Source organism: Notamacropus eugenii, chromosome 1, assembly GCF_028372415.1.
Source record: "Notamacropus eugenii isolate mMacEug1 chromosome 1, mMacEug1.pri_v2, whole genome shotgun sequence".
Classification (NCBI taxonomy): Eukaryota; Metazoa; Chordata; class Mammalia; order Diprotodontia; family Macropodidae; genus Notamacropus; species Notamacropus eugenii.
This window is the reverse complement of record NC_092872.1, coordinates 401278816-401297855: the sequence shown is the minus strand read 5'-3', so window position 1 is coordinate 401297855 and position 19040 is coordinate 401278816. Positions and strand designations below refer to the sequence as shown.

The following is a 19040-nucleotide window of genomic DNA, read 5'->3' as shown; positions in this document are numbered from 1 at the left end:
TATATCACTCCCAAGATAGTTCGCTATTTAGACATGATGTAGTGCGGTGGAAAAATTGTATGACTTTCAGAAGATGTAGAACTGGAAAAAATCTCAGATCTAGCCCCTTCATTTTACAGTTAAGAAGACTGTGGTCCACAGATGCAAGATGATTTGTCCAAGGTCACAGGGATTAAGGATAGAGTCAGGATTTGAACCTAGGACCTTTGATTCTAAATCTAGTGCTCTTCTCACTATTGTACATCATACTTCTACTCCTCCTTGAGCCTCAACATGTTATAATATGACAAACATGAAAAGGTGACAGCAATAATAATAATAATGATAATATTAATTTAATTAATTATTTTAAATATTAATTATTTATGATTATTATAGCTAAAAATGATATAGCATTTACTATGTGCCAAGCACTGTGCTAATTATTATCTGATTTGGTCTTCACAACAACTTTGAAAAGTAGCAGCTATTATTATCCCTATTTTACAGATAAGGAAATTGAGGCAAACAGATTAAATGACTTTAACTGAGGTCATAGAGTAAGTATAGTTATTTAAAATTGCTATTAGTAAAATTAGTAGTAATCATTTAAAAGAGGGTATAAAAAGATGCTAGTTTTGGCTGCAGTTCCAACTAGCTAGTTTAGTTTATGAAGAGACATTAGTGACTGCACTCATTAACTAAAAACTTTTGAGTTCTCAGATGAGGCTCAAATCTCCAACCACCCCCAAAAGGAACTGCGACAGCTTATAGATTGAAACATGGTGTAAGATGTGACATTTATAGCTAAAAAGAAAATAGATTGTCTGAAGGAAGCAAAGGAATTAGATGCTTTCAGGAACCAGATTGAGTAGATTCCAGAATTTCACCAATAAATAATAACTCACTTTATATAGTGCAATGAATTGAATTCTACGTTCTCTGGCAGCTAAAGCAAAAAAAGGAAACAGCAGTTACATAATTTTCATTTTTTGACAACAGAGGCAATACAAATTTTTCTGCGGAAACAATTTTTGGTTGAATTTTTTTTCATAATGGTAACTAAATTCAAAACCAGCTCTCATTTTGCTATCTGATATATGCTCTAAAATTAAGTCCTATCCTTGTGATTCCATAAATGGCGATTTAGCAAGGGTCTTTTAGGAAATCCTGCTCTGGTAGAGGAGATGATAAGAATAATAATTGATCACATGCATGTAAAATTTCTCAGTTCACAAGGAATTTTTTTCAGAAAAATCAGGAGAGCTAAGTAATAGCTATTCTTATCTACATTTTACAGATGAAGAAACTGAGGCTGAGCTGAAATAACTTATACATAATCATATATATTGTTGGAGCTTGTAAATGGTCTGGTCCAACTGCCTAATTTTAAAGATGGAGAAACTAAGGCCCAGAGAACTGAGTTCCGGGCCTTGATCAAAGTCACATGAGAAGTAAAAGTCATAGCTGGAATTCAGTTTCGTCTTAATTACTCCAAGTCTTGTGCCCTTTCTGCTATACTGCACCAAAGCCATGGCCAGTTGTCAATCCAAAACAAGTGAGATTAATCACCACAGACATAACAAAATATAGCAGTTATTGGTTCCGGGGCAGCTCAGCACAGGGAAGGAATCACAAAGACCTGAATTTAAATATGACTCCAGATGCTTGCTAGCTATGTGACTCTGGCACTTAACCTCTGTTTGCCCCCATTTCTTCCTATGTAAAATGCAGAAAATATTAACAACTACCTCCCAGCATTGTTGTGAGGATCAAATGAGACAGCAATCGTAAAAACCTTTAGCAAAATACATGGCATATCTTAAGTGCTATATGCTGCTGTTCAGTTGTTTCAGTCATGTCTGACTTTTTGTGAACCCATTTTGGGATTTTCTTGGCAAAGATACTGGTGCGGTTTACCATTTCCTTCTCCATTGCATTAGGGCAAGTAGAAGCCAAGTGACTTGCTCAGAGTCTATTAGTAAGTGTCTGAGACCAGATGTGAACTCAAGAAGATCAGTCTATCCGACTCAAGGCCCAAAATTCTATTCACTGCACCACCTAGATGCCCAAGAGCTATATAATGTGAGCTATTATTATTTATTCTCTATGGATTTAGTTTGATGTCTATTTCATACAAGGCTATATGGAAAGTGATGTTCAGATTGTTATAACATAAGTTAGAACCAACCCTAAGACCAAGACTAGGCTATAGTATATGAATCCAACAATGGGAATAAGTTCTAATAGCTTAGTGGGGGCAGGAGGATGATTTCATCCTATCTGATATGCTGTGGAATCATTTGCCAGCATGCTCAACATCATACAACCAAAAATAATTTATTTTTGGAGACCAGACTTAACTCAGTCTTCAAGAAAGACAAAACATATTGTGTACAGAAGCAGTTGGGAAAGAAATTCCAAGATCTCTGAAGCACTCTGCTCAGAAGTTCTGTGCTGTGATGGGTACCTAGTAGTTACTTGGGGGTTAATAAACCCACAGATTGGCTATAAATAGTATTACTGACAGCAATACCACTGTCACTAAGCACCAGGACCATGCTCTGTCCACAGTCAACACAAAGCTAGCTGTCATTGCCCATCTGAATTACTGGGATCTTAATTGCCTGAGGAACCATTACTAGGGAAAAAATCAATTGGGATGCCCTGATGGGAATGAGAAAAGGATAAACTGATAGACTCCTGGCATCATCCCAATCAGTATCTTGAAGGCTGGGATACTTCCTTCCACGTACCATGAAGGACAATATGCAAAGAGATACTAACTCCTTTGTTATTTAACTCCTTGACAGAAGCAATCCAGGCAAAGAAAAATGAAAATAAAACCTTAATTTCGTGTTAAAGGAATATAACAAATCCCCACATTGCCCACATCCAAGACTTTATGTCTCATTCACCATTTTGAGTCCATCACTTCTCTCTGAGGAAGGTGAGTGCTATCAACACTGATGCTTTGGAATCATGGCTGGTCACTGCAAAAATCAGGATTCTTAAGTCTTACAAAATTTTTTTTCATTATTTTTATTGTGATCAGGCTCTGCAATATAGTGTATTAGTGATCACACTTGGATTCAAATCCCAAATTTGCTACTTATTACCAGTGTGACCTTGAGCAAATCAACCTTTCTGAGCCTCAGTTTTCTAATTTGTAAAATTAAGAACTTGTACTTTTACCTATAAAGTACCTTATAGCATCTTATAATATATATAGCTAGATCAGTGGTCTCAGTGCCAAGGGATTCAGGTCACTATTTATCTCCCTTCCTCCTTAGAGTAAGGAGTTAATAGATAGGAGTTAATAGCTAATATCTATTTAGTGCTAATTGTGTGTCAGAGTCTATTCTAGACACTTTAGAATTAATTTCTCATTTGGTTCTTACAACAATTCTGGGAGGTAGGTGCTATATTGTTCCCATTTTACACTTGAGGAGACTGAGTCAGACCCAGGTTAAATGATTTTCCTAGGGCCACATAGCTAATAAGCATGTGAGACTAGATTTGAACTTAGTCTTCTTGATTCCAGGCTCAGCACTCTATCTACTATGCCATCTGGCAACCCCTATCTTTCACTTTCTGGACTGTCAGGATTAACATGGTCTCCCCCTGCAGAGATTTTTGTGTGTATATGCCATTACCCCACTGCACCCCATTAAAAAATCTAGACAGACTGCCTCTTAAAGAATCAAACTAAACTGAAAGTTCTTATTGCATTAATCCATTCCAAACTAATCTCTTTATTTATATAAATTCCCTCTCCTCTGGATTCCTATAACACTGATTGTCAGTACCACTGATTTGATAAGGAATCATAGTAACACACTGCCTTGTGGCACTAGCCAGGAAGGCTGGAACTCTGGAAACTAGCTAGGCCTAGATACAAAATGATACATTATACCCAGTATTTATTAAGTGCTTAATGTTTCAGATCACCTACTCAGCTACATGCTGAGGAGAAACAAATAAGATATGGTTCCTGCCCTCAGGGAACTTATAGTTTAACAGAAAAGTAAGGCATACAGGCAAGTATGAGTTTAATACTATGTACTATACGAGTGTAATAGTCAGCCAATAAACAAACATTTATATATATGTATATAAAATTATGCAGCGCTTGCTGCATATCAGGTACTATTCTAAGTGTTGGGTACAAAGAAAAGCAAAAAACACTCCCCTTGCCCCCTAAGAGGCCACATTCTAGTGCAGGAAAAGATCATGTAAATATCTAAGCACAGATACACTTCTGTCATTGCCAAACAAAACCTTAGCTAGAGGTACTGGGCAGGTCTTCCTGGAGGAGCGGGATCTGAGTTGAGTCTTGAAGGATCAAGGGAAGCTAAGAGGCTCCTTAGCTCTGAATGCCCAGGGCATTCAGGGCACATGGGACAGCCAGTGAATACAATGACGTGGAGAGAGAGGGTTGTGGGGGAACTGCAAGTAGGTCAGTGTTGCTGGATCACATCAAGTGCAGGTACTAGCTGACCAGTAAGGTCTCTATGAGCTCTAATGTTTCATAACTCTATCACATATGTGGTACTGTTTTACTGAACAGGTCTCTATTGAATATACTATTATTTTATCTGTTTATGTCCTGTTTCCCCAAAGCGATTATAAGCTACCTGAGAGACCAACTGGATCTTACATTTTATGTGTCTCATAACACCTTCTATCTAAAGTTTGCCTGAGTTTATGCTTTCTGTCCCTAATTTGATTTAACACTTATTAAGTCTCTCACTTTAGGCAATATGTTAGGTGCCAGGAATATAAAGATGAAAAATCACTGCTCCTTCACTCATGGAGCCCACCATCTAGACTGCAAATACCTTGCATAATTGTGGGTGCTCATTAAATATATGCTGATCAAATTACCTGGAGCTCTGTTTCTTCAAATGAATGGCCCTACCCAGGGTGAGGAGAAGATTCACTCTGCAGTCTCTGAGGGAGAAGGGAGACACAAAAGGCTAGTAGAACGATATGCTTTTTCAATGAGACTATCACAGCAACAACTGGAGAGAAGGACCTTGTTTCTTTCACTCTCCTGCTCTACAAAAGGCAAAGATACTGTATTCCCTATCTTCAGAGGAGATCTTCCATTCATCCAACTGGGAAAGTTTAGAGGAGAGGTTTAAGGGAAGGAAGTAGAGCTGGCAAATGTCCCCAAGGAGGACTCAAGAAGTCATATAATATGCAGATTCCATCTTCAATAGGTAATGAGTTTGGATGATTTAATATCATGAGCATGGTTTACAGGGCAGTTTAAGTTTCTGCCACCTGTGCAACCTTGGGCAGGTCATTTAATCTCTATGGGCTCTAGTTTCTTCATCTCTAAATTGATGGAGTTGAACTAAGTGGTCTCCAAGGTTCCTTCTAACTCTAAAGCCTATGATCCTATGAATTAGTCATTGATCACTTGATAGAAACCTGCTTTTACAGACACACCATTGACGGTATCTTTTGAGGCATTTACAGTTTCACTCAGGAAACAAGACTGAGACATAGTACAATTAGTAATGATACTAGACAGTATATATTAAATGCTAGAGGAAATCACTTTTAGGGAAAACTAAACAAAAACCAAAGAAAATAGGGAGCAAAAACTTCTAGAATAAGAAAATACATAAAGTAGACTTCCAAAGGGAGAAGAAAAGCACCTTTCTTAGGCAGGCTTCATACATCATAACAGAATACTAAAGAACGGTGCTTTTTCTTCTGTAGTTCACCTTTGACAGCAATATCTTTCTAATACAAAATATGGTACACACCAAGCTTCCTTCCAGGACAATCACATCAAATAAAAGTAATCTCCCAACAGAGGCCTTTACCAGCCTGCTCCCAACTCACATCTCTGGATGGCATCTACAGAGCTTCAAGACAAATATTCGTATTTTCAGTTTCTGATCTTTCAGGCCTGCCATTGCCAACGGTGCTCCTAGAGCCCATGACTGCAATGTAAAGGCTCATTTCCCATGGAGCATTGACAGCCATCAGTTTTAGCAATAACACTGAACCTTTCTTTCTAGGTGCAGGGCAGTTTTTCCAGCATAATATCACAGCCAATCCTGTGAGGGAAATGACGATGAGGAGAGGGGAAGGTAATAACATTGGTCTCATTTTTCTTTTCAAGTGGAGAAGCATATCATACAATGAATCTCCACATCAAGAAATCTTTGTACTTTAAAAACCATGTTTCATCCACTGCAGCATATGGTCTTCCTATCCTTTGAGATCAGCTAAGATTTTATTTGGCAATGCCACAGCCACGTTCATGCCACTGGGGTCTCAAAATTTTGCTGATTGTAAAGGATATACCAAAAGCAGTGGCATCCTATAAGGAAGAAGATGGCAGGTGATACAGACACTTTTTATACAGAAAGTATATATCTCAGTTCTGCTGACATCATGCTTCATTAATTTTCTAAATTTATTTATCCCAAAAAGTTACCCACCTTCCTGTTAGCCTGCTCCTTAATTTACAAGATACTTTGGAAGAAATAGTCTTTTTTGTTTAAGTTAATATTCTAAATTCAAGATAAAGAAGAACTACATGTCTTTTTTAATGTTGTCCTCTCAGTTAAGAATTCATAGAATCTTAGCTTTGGAAGGAGCTCTAAAATTCATCTGGTCGAGTCTTTACCTGAAGCACAATTCATTTCTTAAATATCTAGGACAGATGACCATCACACTTTAACTTGTCTGTCTTTATCAATAGGGGCTCATCATGCCATAAATATTCAGTACCTCACTATTTGACCATGCTAATTTAAAAAAATACTTATTTTGAGTCAATAATCTTCCTTTTTGCCTCTTTTGCCACTAGTCTTAGTCCTGGTTTCTGGAGAAATGCAGGAAAATACTCTGTCTCTTCTCTGTGAGAGTTGTAGGACATAGATGTGAAGATGGACAGGTCCTTAGAGATCATCTAGTTCAATCCCCTTCCTTTTACAGATCAGGAAACTGAGGCCCAGTGAGATTATGCAAGGTCACACAGATAAGACGTAAGCCGGCACTTGAACACAGGGTCTATTACTCTAAATTAAGCAATCATTCCATGACCTTAAAATGTTTTTTAAAATGACCTGGGTTTTCTCTCCTTCAAGTTAAACAGCTATTTTATTTGACCATTCTTCATTTACCAGTTTACCAGTCAAACAGATATTACCTTTCTTTGACATTGGGACTAAAGTTTAAATATGGGGTTGCTTTCTGGATCTCAGTTCTTAATACTACATGTACTGAAAATGGAATCATTGATATCAGGTTTGGTGAACCCAAGTGTTTCAGAGAAATCCAATCTTTTCTAACAAGTCAAAATGATTAAAAAATATAAATGTTAACTCAGGCCTGTTATACCTGGAATGAAACTAAATAAGCTGAGAAAGTTTTAAGGGAACTACATAGTTTCAGGAATGCAGAATTATTGGTTCTGCTGAACAAGTTGGAAATGCATGCATTGGGAAAACAGAATGGTTTCTCGGGTCAAAGATAGTGAATTAGAACAGACCTCAGATTATCCAGTGCAAATTGTATATTTTACAGGTATACCCAGAGAAAGAAAATCACACCCAAGATCACATAAGTAGCAGGTAGGCAAGAGATACTGTTGAAATGTGAAACTAGTTCCTCTAACACCAAATCTTGTACATGTTCTACTGTACCGTCTGACCTAGGGTCATTGAGCTATCTATCAAAGTGTATAGACAACAATCTGGCATGAGTTTTCTGTCATCTTTATAACTATAATTCTTAATGTCAGATAAAAGGGATGGTGGTGAAGGATACAGGGGAAGATGCCCAGTATTGAAAAAAAGGAAGAGAGAAAGCCAAGAGACCTTTTGACTCTCATTCTCAGACTATATTTAAACTAGTATAATATGCAAAAAAAAATTCTTGTTAAAGTGTGAGTTGGACTAGATGGTCTCTGTGGTCCTTCCACCTCCAAACTTGTGTGATTTTAACAACCTCTTCACTTGGGACTCCAAAATGAATTGGTATTGATGATAATGATGAATGCTATTTCTTTCTGATCATATCACTCTCCTATTTTAAAGACTTCAATGTCTCCCTGTTGCTGTATGGATATATAGATATATGCTATATAGATAGCATTCAGAGAATTCTCACATGCATTAACTCCATTTGTACCTTACAACTATCCTGTTAAGTAGGTAAGGCAGGTATTATTATCTACATTTTACTTTACAACTTTGATGAATATATTATTTCATCAGTTAGGTAGATCCTTTCTTGGGGATATAGCTCCATTTCGGAGACTGATAAATTGAGACCTGGAGAGGTAAAGTGACTTATCAACAATCACAAAACTAATTAGTAACAGTGCTAACATTAGAACCCAGACCTCTTGACAAACTAGAGGAACTAGTTTCACTCCACCATGATAGGAGCTGTTCTGGACTAGGGCTAAAGAGTCCTTTTTTAAAACTATCTTTATAGCTTGCTTGTAGATAGAGTGATATATTTTATAGCTGGTATAGATGCCAAACAGAATGAGTGAGCATGTGCATAGATGTCTGTAGTCAAAATTCTTCACCAGGTAGTAAGGGGTTATAAATCACTATTTGTCAGATCTGCTATTGAGGAATGTGCTTAGGCCTGGGACTAAAGGGTCAGGGTGTAAAGGGACTAGGGTCATGGAAAAGTACTGAGCATTACTGGAAGAATCCAAGGATGGTAATGATGTTACCTTTTATCAAGTGAAGGAAAAATAGTTCACTGCTGCTTATCTTGGGGACCAGAGGTTGTATGGGAAGCTCATTAATTGATGGGATGGAGAAGAGCCCCTAGAAAAAACTCATGCCTGACCCAATGATCCTCTCCATCTTGCCTTGCTGAGACTGAGCAAGGCCTTATGGACTGAGGTACAGCTAGAGTTTCACTGTTCCCAGGCATGATTCTCTATGTATATATTTCTCCTCTTCAAACAAGAAAGAAAGAAAGGAAAAGTGGTCCGTTTAAATACGAACTTTTATGTGCCCCTGTCTCAAGAAATACCCATGTTTCTAGCAAGATATGTTATAGGGACAACTCTTTTCTCTTAGATAAATACCACATTTGTCAAGTCACACAAAATTTAGACCTGCCTACATAGAATAATATGCTGTGAGGAGCAGCGAGTGAGGGTTGGAACCCATCATCTCCCAAAACAACCCCTCCCACTTCTGGACATCTCTAATTGTTAAAAAGTTCCTAATGACTTTAAGTCAAGATTGCCTCTTTGCAACTTTCACCTGCATGTTTTCTGCATGACAAAGTGCTCTAGAAAATTCTGAGGAGGAAGAGATCACTTTCAGATGGGAAGGTGGGGAAGGGATGAGGAGAGGCTTCATAGATGAGGTAGCCCCAAAGGGCACAGCAGAACAAGGGACTCAGAAGGGAAGCAGAAGGAAGAGTCAATGACAAACAGGGCACTTGTTGGGGATATTGAAGGGTTGATTAATCTCCAGAGGCACACTGGATTAAATGACCTCTGACTTCTCTTCCAATTCAGAGGTTCAGGGATTCTATGTTTCCATTCTCTTAGAGCCTTAGAGAAAAATATTGGCCTAAAAGGAAGACCACAATACTAAACCTGGGGGAAAGGATTTCTTTTTTAAAAAGAAAAGCATTTGCCTTATCATTTTTATTTTTTTATGCTTTTAATATCACTTGATGTTGGGCAAATTATTCCATGGAGACTACTGGGGAAATCTGGTCTAGGAGATTGTTTGTTGCTACTGAGTTTATTTCATCTCTGATAAGATCAGCCCATAAACCTTCTCTTTTCCCTTCCCCTTGTGAAAATTCTGCAGTGTAGGCAGCGATCCAGAAATAAGAAAACCTTAGTTACAGCTGCCTGCCAATGTTAAGTGGAACTGCAGCAGAGGGGAGCTTTACCGCATTCTGGGAAGGTCTCTCTCCAACAGGGTGGGTTTGTCCAGAAAACCCGCTCTCTGGAACTTCTCTACTGTCACACACCCAGAGTCTCTGATGGAACTGTCAGCTTCTTCAAGTCTCAGATGTGATCTCTCTTGACCTACCAAAGAGTCATGGTTCTATGAGGCCCTCCAGACTTGACTCACTTTGGGAAAGTCATTTAATATGTTATAGATCTGAAAGTGCTTTGAAAAAGCTACAAACACTACTGAAAAGTGCAGCATCGGTGAAGTCATTTTTATTATTTTCATATCTCATACCACTGAGACTTGCCATATGGGAGGGAATACAGGTCTGGACATGGAGACACTTTTCTGTTCTCATTATTTTTTATACTAGCTCTGTGACCCAGAGCAAGTCAATTCACCCTTATCTACTTCAGTTTCCTCAACTGTAAAATGAGGATAATAATAGCACCTACTCTTCTAGGGTTGCTGTGAGAATAAAATGAGATCATATTTGTAAAGTGCTTGGCAAAGTGCCTGGCATATAATAGGCACTTAATAAGCACGTTTCCTTCTTTCCCTCCTTTCTTTTCTTCTTTCCCTCTTTTCTTTTTTCTTCCTTCCTTCCTTTTCTCCTTCCTTCCCTCCCCCTTCTGTCTTTCCTTTCCTCCTCCCCCTCTTCCTCCTTCCTTCTATCCCTTCTTTCTTTCTTCCTTCCTTCCTTCCTTCATTCTTTTCTTTCTTTCTTTCTTTCTTTCTTTCTTTCTTTCTTTCTTTCTTTCTTTCTTTCTTTCTTTCTTTCTTTCTGACAGTCTTTTGGACTCAGGGTATTAACAAGGATAAGAGAGAGAAAACAAGTAAGGAAGTTGCCATAGAAAGAAAGATTCCCGTAAGAGGGTTTTTTGAGGGGGGTAGTTGGGGAGGGGGTTCTATCTGAGCATACTCAACATCATCCATCTCTTTGAGTACTTTCTTTCCCTAAAACCATATTTGTCTCTGCCATGACCCATGCTGTAACAGGAAAACACAATGATATCACTTTGTGGGTCTGAGTTGACAGAATCTTAGAGACAGAAGAGATCTCAGAGGTTACTTAGTCTAATCCACACTTGTCTGGGAATCCTTTCTGTAACATCCCCAATAAGAATTTGGCTATTGTCAGAAAACCTCCAGTGAACTGGAGCCCATCACCTCTCAGAACCCCAATTCCAGGGTGATACTACTGAGCCAGGCTTTAAAGAGGGCCAGATTTTTTATCTTGCTGGAAGGACCCACTCCCTTGATACCCTTTACCAGCATGGTGAGCCAAATCTCTCTTCAAAGTTAAGATTATCTAAGACCACTTATGGAAACCTGCCAGAATGATGTGTCAAGTTACAATGAACAGGAAATACTGGGGAAACCTGATGGAGTTTATGTCAAAATGCTATTAAATTTAGAGATAAAATTAGGCCATTGCTCTTTCCTTCATGATACGAAGATGGAAGTGCCAGCCAATAAATGCCTCAGATAGCAGTAAATTCTGTCTCCCCTTCCCTGGGAAGTAATGGGTTTGATGTGACCTTTCAGAAGCAAACCCCACCATGCCTCAATCTACTGCCATGAGCCAAGTAGAAAGTATGGTCCAAACAAAGAAACCTACAGGGGAGAAGAATTAAGTTACATGTAGAAGAATAAATTTGAAGTAGCAATGAGATAATGACTAAACCTGGATCATCCTTCATGCTGGCACCTCCATACATTCAACCACAAAAGCCATTTACATCAAATAATTAGTAAAGACAAGCAGCTGCATCTGCAAAAGTATGAGCAAGGGAGAAGAGGAGAGAGCAGGAGAGAGCACGTAATCAGATGCTATTTCTTCCCTGGTTTCTTTGACAGATAAAAATAGAGGGCTGGAAGATATGGAAATACAACAGAATTGGCAAGCCCAGCCACGTGAGGCCCCTTTGGGAACAGAGCACATGCCAGAGTGTAAGACCAATGAAGAGTTTTTGGGTCTTCACCATTCCAGTTGCTTTACTCTGCTCCTTCACCAGTTCCATTTGTGGATGACCTAAACATATACCCACTTTCTTAGTAAGACATTATGAAAGTCAGCATTTCTTCCATACTTCTTGAATATGCTAGGTACTATCTGGATGTGCTGAACTAAAAATAAACCATCCAACTGCTATCAAAGTAACTGAAAGAAACATCTCACTCTGAGAAAAAAAATAATTGATGTGTATATTTTATTTTAAAGTTTAAAATACACTTTACATACATTCCCTCATTTTAGACTCATGACAATTCCGCAAGGGAGGTGCTAAAAGTACTATCACCCCCATTTTATAGGTGAGAAAACTGAGGCTGCCAGTGGTTAAATGGCTTGCCCATCCATAGTCACAATACTATTAAGTGTCAGAGGTAGGATTTGAACCCAGATAAAATTGATTTAGGATTTCATCTGCCATGCCATACTATCTCATGTTTGTAGCTAAAGGAATTCTAGAGGTGGAGATTTTTTAAAGTCTTCTCTGATCCAAGGCTTAGCTTTGGACTCTTCACTCACTCACCCCTACCTTTTTTGTTCCCCAAATCTGGCCTTGATCTGATTGATCAGAGTATGCTTTAGACATAAGAGAAGAGTAAGAGGCTAAGGCAACTGCATATAAAATAATGCTTCATGATTTTCCTGTTATTATAGCTTGCCCAGGGTCACACAGTTAAAAAGTGTCATAAGTGGAATTCAAAGCAGATCTTTGTGATTCCAAATCAAATCTTCTTTCAAATAATCTCACACTAGTAGGTTATTTCAAGGTCTGTACATAATCAATAGTCCAGCTACACAGACCACAATCTCTGAAAGCGAGATCAACATTTGCTAAATGGGATTTCGCAATCAAATGAATTATTAAAATCATCAAGGGAAACACATTATGTCCTAAACCCACAGAGTGACATTCTTTTTCTTGGAAGCAATTCTTGCCAGTCCAAAAGGTAGAATAACCAGCATAAGTAAGGGAATTAACTTTGAAATTTCCTAGATAGAGCTTTAAAAGTAAAACATTTAAGCCAAAGAATTCGAGCAAACAGTTCTCAAAAGAAGAACTTCAAATTATTAACAATCCCCTGGAAGAATTCTTCAAACCACTAATAATAAGTGAAATGCACATAAAACAGTCCTCAGGTTTCATCTCACACCTTGAAATTTGCCAAAGATTGCAAAGGATAGGAGTAATCAGTGTTGGAGGGGTTGTGAAAAGGCAAGCACACGAATGCAACATTGATGGAGCTATGAATAGATACAACTATTTAGAACATAATTTGAAATTATGCAATAAAGTGACAAAAATTTCCACACTCTTTGACCCAGAGATTTCACAGCTAGGCTATACCCCAAGTTGATCAAGGAAAAAAAAGAAAAATCCCACATATATGAACATTTATAATAATACTATTTTGTGGGTCAAAAAAAACTGGAAACCAATTAGATATCTATTGATTGAAGAATGTTTAAAATATTGTTATATATGAACGTAATAGAATATTAAGAAATGATAAATATGAATAAAGAAAAGTATGGGAAGTCACGAACTGATACAAAATGAAGGAGGCAGAACCAGAAAAGTGATGATAACTACAACAATGTAAATGGAAAGAACAAAAATAATAATTAAACAATTGAAACTGAGAATTATAAAATTATAATGACCAAGCTTGGCTCCAAACAACAGACATTTCCGCAGACATTTCATTCCATTTCTTTACAAAGGTAGAAGCCAACAGGATTAGAAAATTGCATGTAATGTACTTTTTTAATGTGTTCACTAGTTTTCATGAATTTTTCCCCTTTTCTTCCTATTTTTAAAAATGTCTTTATTATGGGAGGGATTGGACAGAAATGGGGAGGATATAGGCTAGGTAAAAAAAAATAGTAATGAAAACTCCATGAATTCTGTTTCCTAAGTCAATCAAAAATGCCTATGAAAAAAATACTGTTCATTCAGGGGTCTCAAATATCAGTTCCATCATTAGCCAGCTGTGTGACTTTGAACATTTCACTTAACTTTGATAATCCTCACTTTCATCATCTGTCAAATGAGAGTGTTGGATAACATGATCTCTCAGGTCCTTTCTAGCTCTTATGAATATTATGACTCTGTTTGGGTTCTAACTAAGTGCCTAGCCCTGTGTAAAGCACTGTGGGAGACATAAAGAATCCAAGATATGGTTCCTGCCTCCAAGCAACTTATAATCTAGCTGTCTAGGAAAAAATATATAAAAAAACCAAAAACAACTCAGTATTAAATTATGTAGCACTGACAACAGTAGGAGTTCAATAGAGGAAGGGGGGATTTATAGACTAGATTCTTCAAAGGAAGCGCCAAAGAAGATACAGACCTTGAAAGAGATATAGATTTCAGAAAAGGGGAGGCCAAATGGCAGCTGAGATTAACAAAGGCACAGATAAGGGAAGGTATCTGATTTTGAGACAGTTGTATAAATGGAGGGTTGAAGTGAGGAAGGTGTGTGCATTGGCCATACCAAAGCAGAGGTTACATATTAAAGAACTATAGAGAGGGTATAGGATTCCTTATGGCAAGACAAAATTATCTAGGGCCTTGAGAGCCAGAAAAGAGAATTGGGACACAGGATATATTGTGAGTTCCAAAGTAGGGAAGAAACAAAACAAAAGAAGTTTTTAAAGAGAGATTATTTTCCTCCATCTATCCAATTATACTTAACTATAGTGACCAGGTAGTGAATAAGAAAAGAACATATATATGTCCTATATTTTTGTTCTTTGTGGATGTAAAAATCTCAAAATGGTACAACTTGATATAATTTTGTCTATAGAGGTATTTCCATAATAATCTAAATCTTTGAACACATACACACACACACACACACACACACACACACACACACACACATGCCCATACGCCCATCAGCATAAATTCTCAGAAGAGTAAGATGCTAAAGGATAGGTATAATATAAATATAGCAAGAGAATGGAAATAAAATATTCTTGGTAGAGGAAATAGGCCATTTCTGTGAGGTCAGAGACATTCTTGTATAAAGCGGGCATCTCCCCTAGCACTCAGCATGGTGCTCTCAACAAAACAGGCACTTTATAAATGTTTCTTAAGTGAATGCCCTAGGAATTCAGTCAGTCAGCCAAAAATATTTATGGAGGGCATATCCCATACTATCTTGTGCATAGAAATGTTCCAGGTATCCTGTGGAAGATGAAGAATGGCAAAATGAATGAATGGTTAGATGGATGGCTGAATCAGGTAATCAATAAACATATATTAAGAGCAGCTAGGTGGTACAGGAGATAAAGTACTAGATTTGGAAACCTGACTCAGATGGTTTCTAGCTCTATGTCCCCGGGAAATTAATTTACATTCTGTGAGTTTCCTCATATGTAAAATGAGGATAATAATAGCACCTATTTTATATAGTTTCTATTAGGATTAAATAAGATAAGGTAGACAAAGTGCTCTGCAAACCTTACAAAGATATACACATGATTGCTGCTGTTGTTATGTCCCATCTTAGTGTGTGGCCCTGGGAAAAACATTAAATATCTCTGTTTTAGTCAGCTATTTACAACTATAAGTTGAAGAAAAGGTGCTAAGTTGCATTTGTAGAGAGCACTCCCTCACCTGGGAGTTCCCTCTATCAATGCAATCAAAGATCCAGTCTTTATTCCTATCCCTATGTGCCAGATTCTGTACTAAGCTCTGGGTAAACAAAGTAAAACAGAACACAGTTCCTATCCTTAAGGAGTTTATATACTAATGAAGGTGATGACAGGTAAATATATAGGCATACACAAGAAGCCTTCACCAAATAACCTTAGATCTGAAGCTACTGGCAGCCAGGCAGGCCAGGAAAGGTTTCTTCCAGAAGATAAGCTGAGTCAAAAGAAGCCAGGGAGTCTAAGACACTGAGGTGAGGGGAGAAGCCAGCTGTTCCCACATGGAGTTGCTCTGCAGCTCCTACTACCATAGTGAAAAGATAAAGACTGCTTTGGGAAGCCAGGGAGGGTCTCACCTGAAAGCAGACTGTGTCAACAGATGAAAGCAAAAGGTCAACTAGAGTGGAAAACAGAAGGTCATTCTGCCCACTTGACCAGAGTTGCCTCACCTACGAAAAAATATGCAGGTAGAAAGATAAACAATCTGGCTTGTATTCAATAAGCCCCTGTTGAGAAAGGGCAGAGGATAAGTAGAAGCAAAGATTAGCAATAACTTTCAGCTACTGGACCCCAAGCATGGCACTGTGACCACCACAGTGGGGAAATCTTGGAATCAAGCCAGGATATGAATTAAGCCCTAATGACGGAAGCCGAAGGCACTTCCTAACCATTAATGACTAGCCGGCAGAATGTTTGATATCCTGAGGCATCCTGGAGATGCAGCCAGACACGCCTCACTCATCAGTGTCCTATGCAAAGGTCAGAATTGGCATTTGAAGATAAAAACCAGAATAGGAATATGGAATATTTTAAGATGAGCAATGAACTTTTAATTAGCCCATCAAAGGGTATCCACAGTAAACTAAAGCCTCTATATTACTCAGATGACTCAAATCATCATTCTTTACCCATTATATATCTACATGAGACAATTAAGTAGCAGAATGGGTGGAGCACTGGACCTGGAGTCAGGAAGACTTCAGTTCAAATCCAATCCAAGAAACTAGTTATGTGACCCTGGACAAGTCATTTAACCTTAGTCTTGTAATGTGTAAATAGGAATAATAATAGCACCTACTTTCCAGAGTTGTTATGAAATGAGACACTAGTTTTTTTAATAATATTTTATTTTCTGTTTTCAATTTTCACTTCCATAAGATTTTGAGTTGTAAATTTTCTCCCCCCCTCATTCCTCCCCACTCTCCAAGACAGCATGCTATCTAATACAGGCCCTACTTACACATTCATATTAAATATATTTTCACATTAGTCATGATGTAAAGAAGAATTAGAACTAATTGGAGGAACCACAAGAAAGAAAAAAAAAAGAGGAAATAGTATGCTTCCATCTGCATTCAGACTCCAAAGTTTTTTCTCTGGATGTGGAAAGCATTTTCCATCATGATCTTATTGGAGTTATCTCATATCTTTGCATTACTGAGAAGAGCTAAGTCTGTCAAAGTCAGTCACCGTACAATGTGGCTGTTACTGTGCACAATGTTCTCCTGGTTCTGCTCACTTCATTCAGCATCAGTTCATATAAGTCTTTCCAGGTTTTTCTGAAGTCTACCTGCTCATCATTTCTTACAGCACAACAGTATTCCATTACATTGATATACCACAACTTGTTCATCCATTCCTCAATTGATGGAAATCCCCAGATTGAGATAATAGTTGTCAAGTGTTTAGTACAGTGCCTGACGCATGGTAAGCATTATGTAAATGTTAGCTATTATTATTGTTATTATTATTATTATTATTAAATACAAGATCAATTTCTTCTAAGTTGGGGAGGAGAGAAAACATAAGGATAGAAATTAATATTTATTTTATATATACATGTATACACACACATATAACAGGAGATGGATTTGTAAGTCTAAAATTGTAGGAGACATTAAGGAAGTAAAGTTGAGAGTTTAGAAATCTGGCGATCAAACCTGAAAGTAATAACAGCACTTCAGCAGTTCACAAGGCAATATTTAAAACTCCTTATCTCCCGGATTGAATACAAATAGGGATAAAGTGAATGAAGCCAATATTCCATACCACTCATTTGGCCATGGATGGGACCTCAGGAAATGTATGACAGTGAAAGTCTGTGGCAGATAACACTCTTCTAAAAATGAGACCCACATTCATGAAGCCTGACTATCCCAAGGTGAGGAGTAAGGGGGAAATCAGTAGAAGTTCTGGAAGTGGTATGGAGAGGTGGGAGGTGGGAGAGTACAAAAGGAAAAAAATGATAACTATTTATTCTGAAAAAGGCCACAGGGGAATCAAAAAGACAGAATGGAAACCAGCTTCAGGCAACTGTTTTCTTCATCAGATAGTTCTTCCCACAGAAAAGAGACAAAGAGTTGCTAAGGTGGGAAAAGAGGAATGATGGAATCATATACCAAGCAAGGAAGCAAACTCAGATCCAAAACCATCTTTAAATGGGGGAGGGAATGGAGACAGAGAGAGAGAGAGACAGAGACAGAGACAGAGATAGAGACAGAGACAGAGAGACAGACAGGGAGACAGAGAGACAGAGACAGAGAGAGAAAAGACAGAGAGACAGAGAGAAGACAGAAAGACCGAGACAGAGAGAGAGAAGACAGAGAGATAGAGAGAGACACAGAGAAAGAAGACATAGTAAGATAGAGACAGAGACACAGAGAAAGATACGGAGACCAGAATGTAGAAGACAGGGTTCTGTTTTAGTGTTCTTACAGGCAAAAGTCTGTTGGATCCAATGTTGAGCAAAGCTCCCCTCCCCAGGAAAATAAAAAGGATTCCAAGAGCCCAGGGCTGACTGCACTAACAGCTCTGGGCTGTTCTCTGGGGTGTATCTAGGTTTCAGCCTGGATTCTGGGGGTTGTATGGTCGCTTATTGCTCATCCTTGGCCCCTTATCCCAGAAGACCCACCCCATTCCAAGGACAGTGATGGTCCAAGCCATGCAGAAGATAAGAAATACCCTTTTGGGTGAAGGCAGTTAAGAGATGCAGGTTCTGAAGCTAAGTTGACTGAACTCTTATTAGAATTTCAAATCAACCCTACTCTAGAGAAAGAGATGCATTACCTCAGCCGTGTTTGGGAGTATTCTTCCCAGACTTGCTTTGGCATCGAAAACCCAAGAGCTTTGCCTTCAGAATATACAATCTCTCCGGAAAACTGGTGATTTCAGAAAAACTTAAGCTCATCAAGCTGAACATAGATATAATTGTAACGTAATGTAATGTAAATGTAATGTAAACACAGTCTAGGATCTTAGATAGCAGAGAGTGGGGTGCTAGGAACATTCCTCATCTCTCTATGCAAAAACAGAGGGTCTGTTATTCTTCCTTAGAAGGTTCCTATAACTCGTTATGCTAAGGAGATTTCCCAGATCTGATCCCCTGACCCCAAGCAGGTACAATACAAGATTGTATCAATAACCAGAGGAACTCTGAAGAAAAGGCAGAATCTCTATGATTGGACTCATCTCCAAGA

The 19040-nt window shown here is 38.2% G+C and overlaps 1 protein-coding gene across 1 annotated transcript in view; it reads right to left on the bottom strand.

The window, feature by feature from the left end:
* The window catches only part of DOCK2 (dedicator of cytokinesis 2), a 480195-nt gene that overhangs the window by 191671 nt on the left and 269484 nt on the right, over window positions 1-19040 (bottom strand). The window lies entirely within an intron of this gene.